This window comes from Notamacropus eugenii, chromosome 6 (genome assembly GCF_028372415.1).
Source record: "Notamacropus eugenii isolate mMacEug1 chromosome 6, mMacEug1.pri_v2, whole genome shotgun sequence".
NCBI classification, from domain to species: Eukaryota; Metazoa; Chordata; class Mammalia; order Diprotodontia; family Macropodidae; genus Notamacropus; species Notamacropus eugenii.
The window spans coordinates 105,046,469-105,058,546 of record NC_092877.1 but is presented as its reverse complement, the minus strand read 5'-3'; the positions used below and the strand labels follow the sequence as shown (position 1 = coordinate 105,058,546).

The window sequence follows — 12,078 nt, the reverse complement described above, 5'->3', positions numbered from 1 at the left end:
GACCATTTTTTCTCCTGAAGTATTATACTCAGTTTTGCTGGGTAGGTGATTATTGGTTTTAGTCCTAGTTCCTTTGACTTCTGGAATATCCTATTCCATTCCCTTCGATCCCTTAATGTAGAGGGTGCTAGATCTTGTGTTATCCTGATTGTATTTCCACAATACTTGAATTGTATCTTTCTAGCTGCTTGCAATATTTTCTCTTTCACCTGGGAATTCTGGAATTGGGCCACAATGCTCCTAGGAGTTTCTCTTTTTGGATCTCTTTCAGGCGCTGTTCTGTGGATTCCTTGAATATTTATTTTGCCCTCTGTTTCTAGAATCTCAGGGCAGTTTTCCTTGATAATTTCATGGAAGATGATGTCTAGGCTTTTCTTTTGATCATGGTTTTCAGGTAGTCCCAGAATTTTTACATTTCTCTCCTGATTCTATTTTCCAGGTCAGTTGTTTTTCCAATAAGATATTTCACATTATCTTCCATTTTTCGAATCTTCTCGCTGTGTTCTGTGATATCTGTCTTTCTCATAAAGTCCTTAGCGTCCATCTGGGCCATTCCAGTTTTGAAAGATCTATTTTCTTCAGTGAGCTTTTGAATCTCCTTTTCCATTTGGCTAATTCTGTTTTTGAAAGCATTCTTCTCCTCATTGGCCTTTTGAACCTCTTTTGCCAATTGAGTTAGGCTAGTTTTCAAGGTGTTAATTTCTTCAACATTTTTTTGGTTCTCCTTTAGCAGGGAACTGATCTGCTTTTCATGCTTCTCTTTCATCCCTCTCATTTCTCTTCCCAGTTTTTCCTCCACCTCTCTAACTTGATTTTCAAAATTCTTTTTGAGCTCTTCCATGGCGTGAGCCCATTGGGTGGGCTGGGACACAGAATCCTTGATTTCTGTGTCTTTGCCTGATGGTAAGCATTGTTCTTCCTCATCAGAAAGGAAGGGAGGAAGTGTCTTTTCTCCGAGAAAGTAGCCATCAATAGTTTTATTTCTTTTCCCTTTTCTGGGCATTCTCCCCAGCCAGTGACTTGACCTCTGAATATTCTCCTCACACCCACCTCGCCTTCTGGTCCTCCCAGCCAGCGTTTGGGGACTGAGATTCAAATGCTGCTTCCCGCCTCAGGGCTTTTGGCGGGGGCAGGGCTGCTATTCAGTGTGAGAATTAAGTTCAGATGGTCAGGTGGGGGCAGGGCTGCCTCTCAGGCCCAGTTCCCTCAGGGGGTTTATGCACAGACCTTCCACAATGGATCCAGGCTTCCGCCCGCTTGGGGAGCCCCTGTCTGCAGCCGCCTCTCAGCTTCTATCTCCCGGGAGGGCCTGAGCCATGGGGACACCCCACTCCCCTCTCAACCCGCCAAAGAGACTCTCTCACCGACTCTCGTCACCTGTGGGTGGAGGGGCTTGTGCCGCCGCAGGTCTGGGCTGGCCTCCCAGTCTGCAGCATGACGGACCTTTTGCGATAGGTTTGCAGGTCCCTCTGTGGGTGGAGGGACCCACGTGGCCACAGGATATCCCGTCTCCGTAGCCCGCTCGGATCTTTTCCTCACGGTGTCGCGGCCGCTGCAGGGCTGCACTCAGCTCCCAGTCCCAGCGCCCAGTCCGTAGCGCGAAGGACCCCCCGCGAGAGGTTTGCAGGTCTCTCCGGAACAGAAATCTCCCTCGCTCCAATATTCCGTGGCCTCTGGGTGCAGAATTCACCATGGGTTGGTCCCCTCTAGCCGTTCTGTGGGTTGTGGGTTCGGAGCTATGTGTATGTGCGTCTTTCTACTCCGCCATCTTGGCTCTGCCCCCCCTAAAAAAATTTTTTTTGACCACGATCATGGTAAACTGGATAGCATTCTCTTCATCTACTTATTTAATAATTCTGCCGAAAAAGGAAATAAGGTTAGTCTTTAGTTATTCTCTCTAGTTATTCTTTTTTTAAATTTATTTATTCTTAGTTTACTTCTATAAGATTTTGAGTTCTAAGTTTTCTCCCCCTCCCCAAGACAAGCATACACTGATATAAGCTATACATTTGCATTCATATTAAACATATTTTCACAGTAGTCTTGTTGTAAAGAAGAATTAGAAGCAATGGAAGAAACTGTGAGAAAGAACGAGAGAGAGAGAGACAGAGAGAGAGAGAGAAAGAGAGAGAGAGAGAGAGAGAGAGAGAGAGAGAGAGAGAGAGAGAGAGCAAGAGAGAGCGAGAGAGAGCACAAATTCTATGCTTCAATCTACATTTAGACTTCAGAGTTCTTCCTCTGGATGTGGACAGCATTTTTCATCATGAGTCTTTTGGAATTGTTTTAGATCATTGTATTGCTGAGAAGAGCTAAGTCTGTCCAAGTCAGTCATCACACAGTGCTGCTGCTACTGTGTGCAGTGTTCCTGGTTCTGCTCACCTCACTCAGCATCAGCTCATGAAAGAGCGTGACCTATTCTTGATGGAGTCATCACCTTTTCTTCTAGATGTTCACCAACCATCTCTTTTATCATCTATTCTAGAATTTTCCCAAGAGTCAAAGACTGTTCTCTTTTGAAAATTAGAATAATATTTTCTCTAGTCTTATGGTACCTCTTTGTAATCATATCTGCCTGTTTTTTAGTTGTTTTTTTGGTACCTGAGGATGTAGTTTATCTGGACCAAGTGATGAGAATTCAGTAAGGGCAATGGCGCTCTTATCTACTTATCTTGGGTATTAACTCCTTAGTCATTTTTGTTCTACTTTTTCCATTCATTCAAATGACAAGTTCATCATGGCCAGCCAGTTAAACCCACCCAAAAGAGAAACAAATATGAACCCTCAAATACATAAAGTGTGTATATATTACAGATGTATATAATTATGATTGCTAGCATATTTGATTGCAGAAGTCTAGTCAATGCATTCTTTTTAACAGGCTTCTTTAAAATACCTGTTCCCAGAGTGCATTTGAAATATTGTTCCCTGAGCAAGATTCCTGGGTGCACCCCAATTTCCATGTTAATGTATTTCCTTGTGTCAGAGGACGGTGTTCTTCCAGTCTTCCATGGCAAGGATCCTCCTTTGAAGGTAGCTGCCTTCACCATTCCATGAGTGTATTGCAGAGAATCCTACAGGAGTTTAGTGTTCTCCCATCCATGTGGTTCCACATACTATGAGAGCTCACATTCAGTTATGCCTCTTCCTGACATGAGTGTTTGTCTAATTACACTGGGGCCTTTTGGTGGAAATGAATTAACCTTTTTTTTTTTTTTTTTTTTTTTGCCATTTCCCCAGGGAAAAAAATGGAGAAAAAGGAAACTTCCCACACATTTGAATGGTAGAGCTTTCTCCCAAGTTGCTTTTACTCTGCATTTATACTTTAGTTTAGTTTGACCATGAAAAGCATTTCCTTAAATAAAGACAAACCTGAGAACAAATGGAAAGGCTCCTTTGCTACCATTAGGCTGCTTCTCAATTTCCCCATGCTTAGAAGCAATTGATGAGATGATCAGTCCTGTCTGATTGCTTCTTTAAAGGTATTTTAAGTATTTCCATTTTTATGCTGTTAAATTAGCTTTACATTTTCTAAGTTGTATTTTGTAAGCCTGTCTTGACATTGGGAGGATAGCAATCAAGTATATGGGATATTTAATGGTTAACATTTTTGTTTTCATCTATGAATAAACAGGATGGGCCCCAGCGTGTTAGTGGAGATCCTCTGAATGTATGAGAAGACATGGATAGCCTAGGCTGACCTTTCACGCTATGGCCAGCTCTGTTCCAAATTTGCATCAATGTCTAGAGCAAACGACTAGTTCAGTTTGTAATCAGCATGTAGAGCATAAAGATTTAGTGGCTCATGAGCTCACAAGGAAACTAGGGTGCTTAAAAACCCACACCACTAATTCAGTCTTTAATAGGAGATTACTACGTTCATAGAAGTATACCGTTCATCGAAAGACAGTAACACTCTTATCTGATCAGACCATCTGTGAAGGATCAGGTTCAGTTCTGGGTGCTGCATTTTAATAGGAATATTGACCAAATGGAGGCTATCCAGAAAAGGACAACTGGGGAAATGTGTTACATGAGGAATGGTTGAAGGGAGCAGGGACATTTTATTTTAGGAAAGAGAAGATCTGAAGGGATAGGATAAAGGCCAGACAAGATTAGATCTGTTGTGCTTAGTATCAGATAAACGAGGATCAATGAGTGGAAGTTATGAGGAGGGAGTTTTACTTCTGTATAAGGAAGTGTATTAGAATGGTTTGCCTTATGAAATAGTGAGTTTCCTTATTACTGGAAGTATTCAATGAAAGTCTAGACAGCCAGTTATTTCGAGAAGATGGAGAGGAGACTCTTGTACTGAGTGGCAAGTGGGAACAGATAAATCAAGGTTGTGTGGTAGAGTGGAAAGACTTAGATCTGGAATCAGAGGACCTGGGTTTCAATCTGACCCTTGAGATTTTTAGGGCTTGTGTGATCTTGGGCAGACCACTGCTTCCTTCTGAGCTTCTCCTCATCTGTAAAAAATGAGGGACTAGGCCAGCTGGCCTCTAGGGTCCAGATCTATGATCCCCCTAAATTTCCTTCCAACTCTCAGATTCTGTTGGTTGAGCATAATCAATAGCTCTTTGTACCTGGAAAAGATTAAAATGCACAATGGTGATATGCTTTGCCTTTAGACTTAGAAATGTGGACTCCACAGCAGCACAAAATACTCTTGTTTATTGTTGTAGATCTGGGACTCTGCTGCTGTTGTAGAGACTACTCAGGCATGTTCTTGCTTTTTAAGCTAGGGAACAAGGAGGAATTAAGTCTTAAGTTCCATAAAGAATAGGTATCAGAGTTGGAATTTGAATCCATTTACGCTGCCTCCAAATCTCCCATTATTTCCTTGATATGGCAGCTACCTCTCCAACTCAGCATTTTATGGATTAAAGGTGGGAGATGTGGAATGACTTGTCCAAATTCACACAGAGAAAGAATGGAAACTATATCACCTAACTTCTGTATCCATTTTTTCCCCATTACAACTTGTTGCCTTACATTTGCTTCATTTTTTGGTGAGTCTCTTCAAATTTCTCTAGGATCAAAATGAAAGCTGGGGTAGGCTTCACTGCACTCTTGCCAGAACGTGCTGCCTTGAGGTCCTATTTCATGTAAAGGTGTATCCCTGTAGGGGACAGTGCCAATTAAGGGGATACCAGATTCCCTTTCTTAAGGTGATCCCTTGATCTCACTATGGATCAATCTCTACTTCCTACTATATAATTTAACTCCTTAGGACATGCCTGCACAACATACAGCCCAAGGCAGCCTGAGGGAAGATGCAGGGTTGCCACTGCACACTCTCCTATTTGTCATATAACCCTTGGAAACCAACCATCATCAGTCTCTCTCTGGTCTATCCAATTTGCACCTGAAGTTCACAAGTTGTGTAGATCTGTCTTAGGGTTTATAAATTACCTTTAAATTCAAATTTATTTTGTTTAAATTCAAAAAGATTGAATGCAAGTTGTCAGGTTACCACCTCAGACCATTTTTTTTCCTCTTTGATGGGAAGGAAATAGTTTAATTCCTAATACTTATTTTGTAACTTTCTTAATTTGCTAACTATGTACAAATACACTATCTTAAAATACTCCTCCTAAAGGGAAAAGGACCCACATGTTCAGAAATATTTATGGCAGCTCTTTCTGTGGTGGCCAAGAACTGGAAACTGAGGGAAATTCCCCATCAATTGGGAAGTGACCGAACAAGTTGTGATATATGAATGTAAGGCAATACTATTGTTCCATAAGAAATGATGAGCAGGCAGATTTCAGAAAAACCTGGAAAGATTTCTATGAACTGATGCTGAGTGAGACGAGCAGAACCAGGAGAACATTATACACAGTCACAGCAACATTTTGCAGTGATCGTCTTTGATAGACTTAGCTCCTCTCAGTAAGACAGTTCCAAAAGACTCATGATGGAAAATGCTGTCCAGGTCAGAGAAAGAACTATGGAGCCTGAACGCAGATTGATGCTCTCTATTTGCTCTCTCTTTTTTCCTTTCTCATGGTTCTTTTTTGTTCTGATTCTTCTTTCACAACATGACTAGCATGGAAATATATTTGTACATGTGTAGACTATATCAGTCTACTTGCCATGGGCAGGGGGGAGAAGGAAGAGGAGGAAATTTTAGAATTCAAAATCTTACAAAAGTGAATGTTGAAAACGAAAAATAAATGAATTAGTTAATTTAAAAAATACTCCCCATGGTCATGGAATAGTTCGCAGTCAGAATAAGAATGAGCAGGTAAATAAATAAGTCATTATAAGAAAATATTGCCCATTTTAATCCTATTGGAGGGGACAAAGTTGCTGAGAGGGTTAACTTTTTCACAATCTGTTTCTGTTCATATAGGCTTTGCTTAATCTAAAGCAAAGCTAAAAAAGATACACATGAGTATTGACATTAAAATTCTATTAAGAGTCTGGTTTGCCTACACAGGAGAGCGCTCAGGAATTTAAACTGTGCAAAGCAAAAAAGAAATCTGTGTTAGAGGAAAAACATCAGTCTTAACCCATTCTGTTCATGGTTTACTTTGATGGGTTCGGTGTGAAGAAAATCTCAGGAATCCTTTTGTTCTGGGACCTTTGAAGTGTCAGAGGCAGACGTTGTTTGTTCTTTAACATGTCCAGTATTCTTGTTAGCAATATTGATGTGATTTCGACTGGCACAATATTCAAAAAATTTCTCCAGCAAAATAACACCAAAATAAACCCCAAACTGATCAATCCAAGTCCCAAACAAAATAAAATGTGAAAACCCAACATACCTCAGTAGGTACAACTGGAAAAGAAAAATATAGATAGGACTTAGGATTCTGTATCTAAAGGACAACATTTAAGAAATTTGTTGTTCAGTCACTCTTCATGATCCCATTTGAGGTTTTCTTGACAAAGATACTGGAATGGTTTGCCATTTCCTTTTCCAGCTCAGTTTACAGATGTTGAAACTGAGACAAACAGAATTGAATGACTTGCTCAGGGTCACACAGCATGTCTGAGGCTGGATTTGAACTAGGGTCTTTCTGACTTCTGGCCCAGTGTTCAATCTCCTGCACCACCTAGATGCCCTAGTTAAGAATGGCGACTTAAAAAAAAATAAGCTTTACAGATGCCTTTGGGTCTTATATCACTGTCTTTTCTGGTCCTACTCCTCTGTCTCTGGAATTGAAAGTTCCCTTGTGACAAAGGAAAGCTGTTAAGCAAAAGTAAACCCTAGAGTGACCCTGACTTGACTGGGGAGCAACATTTTGCCCTCATGTATATCTGGGTCTCTGCCAAATGAAATGGAACAGGCTTCATTCTGTGCTTACCCAGGACCATTATTGGTTTTTTCAATTACTCAGGGTTTGGCTTCCTTTTAGTGACCTTTTCATTTACTGTGCATACTTCTTAATAAAGACATGCTGTGTGTATTTTTTTTTTTCTGAAGCAGATAATGAAAAATCATCCTAGATTTAGTTTTGGTTTTCTAACTCTGTTGGGTGCCAGGTAAAAAGTGTTGCCTGTGTAGTTCGGTACTGTAAACCACTGCCTCCATATAACGATGATGAGGATGATGAAAATGATAGCTGGCATCTATATAGCGCACTCTACAAGTGTCTCACTTTAACCTCACCACAGTACTGGGAAGTAAGTGTTATTATGCCCATTTTACAGAGAGGAAGCTGAAGCAGGTAGAAATTAATTGACTTGCCTGGGGCTCACACAAGGTAGAGACTGATCCCAACACTTGTATTCCTGACAGAGGCTCAGCATTTTAGTCACTGGGACATCTAAAAGCATGAATGATAGTTTTAGGAGCTGCTGGCCCTTCCCCTATCCCTCAAAGGCCCAAGCTCAGATATAATGACATTTTTTTAACCTCAGTCATCCTCCCTATTATTGGTGCTGCCAATGTGAGTTTGTTGGTTGCATTTAAGTAATGAAAAGGTGACATTGCATACTGTGATTGGAAGCATCACTGCCCAAAGACTCAAGAAAATTGGATCATAGAGTAAGACCTTAAGGGACACCTTAGAAGTCATTGAGTCTATACCATTCCCCCTTATTTTACAGATGAAAAAACTGAGGCCCAGAAAAGTTAAATGACTTTCCCAAGGTGACAGCTACTGCGTGTCTTAGGCCAAAGTTGAACTGCATTCATCCTTCGTTGCCGAAGACAACCATGCCATACTTCTAACAAGAGGAATGGTCAATGATAAGGCACCAAGATGAGAACTGGAATGTGGTTTGTCCAATATGATCACCAGGGACCACATTAAAAAGGGCTTTAAAAATGCTTTACAACTATAAAAGTTGTTTATATATAAGGGTGAGGTTCCATTGATTATCCCCTGCACTTAAAAGTAATTACCTTTGTTAGGTAAGATTTTCTTGATTGAATTAATCAAGTTTATTGAATGTAAAACTCTTGTCTACCTCCTTGAATCCGCCAGGGCTTTTTGTGAGAGATTTGGTTTTATCCTAAGGAATTTGTATAAGAGGGAGAACCAGATAAGAGATTTTGGAAGAGGTCTGGATGGGTAGGATGGAGCAGGAGTCATACTGAGCTGATCCATACTGGCAGCCCCTGGGAAAGCAGGGAAAGGAGAACTAGGTAGAGCACTGATGAGCTGTAGCTGAGAAGAGATATCCAAGAAGTCCTGGCACTGATTGATGCCCCCCCCCCCCCCCGTTACCCACCTATTCAAGGACTGAGAGAAGTGGAGGCAGGGGAAGATTTGATCTTTCTCCAACTATCCTCAGTGCCTGAATATAAACAGCCACTGTAATATAAATATTGTTTCATTATCCAAGTGTTTTCAGTTAACTGAATCCCAGTCACAAAGAGACCAGGAGTTAACTAGAAAGAGAGAGAAGTAAAAGTAAAGTTGCCTAAATGTTAGGAGTTTAGTGAGGCTGGTGACCTGCACAGCCCTCCCTCACATTTCTCTGATGGCCTGGTCTTCTTCGGCAACAAAGGACAAGCACAACAACAAGGAATTTTCCCTAACTGTTGCTTTCCTGGTTGTCAATGAGGCAGGGGGATACATAAACCTTGAAAAGCTACATTTAAATATGTGAGGCCTTTAGTGCTTGGATATTAAAGGAGTGCTTCAACAGTATTTTTAGAAAACCAGCTTCACTGTATCAGATGATTCTGATCAGAAATTTCCTTCTGAATAAATTTAATAAATAAAAATAACATCCAGAAATTACGCAAATTTATTCTGTATACATAACATCAAGTTGTTAACTGTCAAAAATATAAGAATATTTTTTATTTCTACAAAATATATTCATATTCAACTATACAAAAATAAAAAAATTTAAAAATCATAAGAGCAGTGGCCCCATAAAGCAGCTTCTTGCTTCTCAGTTAAAAGAAATCAAAATTATGTCTGTTGTACTGCTATGTATATAACTTTTTCATTATTAGCCAGTTGCTGAGCATTTAGGTTGTTTATTTTTATAATTATAAGTAGTGCTACTCTGTGGTTTTGCTCTAGCAGAGAAGATTTCTTTAAGAATCCAACCCACTCTTCTCTGACTTTCAGTTTTTTTCCAATGAGGGAATTGGACTAACTGATCATTAACCTCTCCTTCAATCTTTAAGTTTTTGGATCATCAAGTGTAATTTAAAGAGTAAAGGTGGTTGTTGTTCAGTTGTGTCTGACTCTTTGTGAAGCCATTTGGGGTTTTCTTGGCAAAGACACTGGAATGGTTTGCCATTGCCTTTTCCAGCCCATTTTGCAGATAAGGAAACTGAGGCAAACAGTGTTAAGTGACTTATCTAGGGTCAAGAAGCTAGTAAGTGTCTGGATTTGAACTCAGGAAGATGGGTATTCCTGACTCCAGGATGGGTGCTCTATCCACTTCCCCACCTGGCTGCCCTTTAAAGAGTGAAGAAATTGTTATCAAATCATAGCCATATTACTGACTTGGGTTAGTTGCTATGTGGCCTTGAGCCTTGAAATGACCTCTAAAGTCCCTTCCAACCCTAAATCTCATGCAGTGCTTTCCCATGGCAGATCTTACCTTAACCTCTTGCCTGGAAAGTGATTGTTTTGAACATACTGAGTCTGTTATAGATATGTAAACAGCTCCATTCAGTGAAAGTCTGAAATAAACATTTTCTCCCGAAGATAAGCCTCTGTTTGTACAAACCATCCAAAAACCCTGTAGATTTAGGCCAAAAGATGCAGCATAGTTTTTCCACTATTGGGCTATTTCCAAACCATTTTCCTTTCAAGTTATTTATGGGTCTTTGCATTCAATTGGAAACATCGAAGCCTTTCATTTCTGCCTGAAACAAGACAAAGTTTGAGGAACCTTTCTGTCCTGAACCAGCTCCAAGAACTTAAATTTCTCTTCATGTTGAATCAGATTCTGTCAGTGGCCCTAGTGACTTCCTGGTTGTAAATTAGCCACCTTAAAAAGGTGCAATTTAGTCTTTCAGGCCATTGGTGCTGGATACTAAAGTAGTGATTTATGTAACAGGGCCCTAGTGGCATGATGGGAGTTTAGGTATTGGGAGAATCTGGCTCTCTGAGCAGTCATAAAATTAGGGCCAGGCAAAAGGCATTGGAGCATCGTGCAAGTTCAGAGAATCCCATTGTCCTGCCGTGACTCCTGCCTGTCCTAAAAACTGAAGGAACGTTTCATAATATCAAAATGTAAAAAGTCAGAAACAGTTGAATTCATTGGAAGCTTAAGAGTAGATAGAAGAGCTACTCCATTATAGCTTATTTTCTTCTAAGGGTACCTTCACACAAGGAAAAATACAGAGAGAAACTAAAGTTCTCATAGGTTTATGGCCACGTTGGAGCACCTGGGGAGAATTTTAGGGTTGTCTGGGGTCCACATGCTATTTACAAGGTGAGAAGATAAGGATCTGAGGAGTCAGTAGCATCTATTTTTCTGACATTTCAGAAGCAGCAACAGAGATTCATTGAGGGAGGCAGCCTATGTGTTAATCAGTGGAGGGCTATACATCCTCCATGTCCTATTACTGTCTGGCTGAGCTGTCAATCAATGCTGTCCAATCCTGCTACGGATGTTGTGGCAACCTTTTTTTTTTTTTTTTTTGGTGGGACAAACTTATTCAGGAGCCCCACTAGAACTACCTTCTTGCATTTAGCCCTAAGTCTTATTTCCTTTTACTCAGTGTACAATTTAAAGGCTAACCAACATGGTACAATAGAAACAGCACAGAGTCAGAGAACTGGGATTTGAACCTGACTTCTGAGACTTACCACCTATGTGACCTTGAGTAGGTCACTTGCCTCAGTTTCCTCCTCTGTAAATTGAGAGGGCTTGGACTTTGACTTCTAAAGTCCTTTCAATACCTAAAGCTATGATTCTTATCTAGTTTTTTTTTTTAGGTATTTCAAAAATAATCATAAGCTTACAAACCCACACAGTATGTTCTGTCTTTTAAATTTTGGTCTGGAACTGTAATTTAATTGGTGCAGGGACATGGTACAATGTAGGAAGAAAATGTTCTATCAGTTCAGATGGGCAATTCTGCATGGCCTTAAGGAATTGCCTGGGGCATTGAGAGGGTCAGTGACTTCCTTAGGGGTTGGTTCAGAATTCATCAAGGTATAAAAGGGTAGAATTTGAACTCAGGTCTTCCTAAAGCCTAAACCAGCATTATATCTACTGTACCACACTTCTTCTCACTCTGTATTTGCAAATACTGTTTGAAGAAAAAGAAAAAAGTAAGAATGGAGAAAGATACCAAAGAGTTAACTGTGTTACTCCTTGTTCTGACCTGTCAGGCATTCTTCCCTTATAAATCATTATTTAATTTTATTAATAAGACTTTGTTTTTCTATCGTATCTTTCTTCTGAGATACTGGGAGTGCTTTGTGGATATTAGCTCCTTCTTTCCACAACCATGTGATGAGGTTAGAGGAACAGATATTATTGTCCCTATTCTAATTGATGGGGAAATAGAGGCAAACACACACCAAGTAACTCATTCGAGGTTCTATGTCAGTACTAGGGTTGGTACTATTACTCTAGGTTTCTAAAGTTTAGTCCCATTCCCTGCCTACTGGACCACATTGCACTGTGCCCACCAGAGGTCTG

The 12,078-nt window shown here is 40.3% G+C and overlaps 1 protein-coding gene across 2 annotated transcripts in view; it reads left to right on the top strand.

The window, feature by feature from the left end:
• The window catches only part of LNX1 (ligand of numb-protein X 1), a 152,544-nt gene that overhangs the window by 19,315 nt on the left and 121,151 nt on the right, over positions 1-12,078 (top strand). The window lies entirely within an intron of this gene.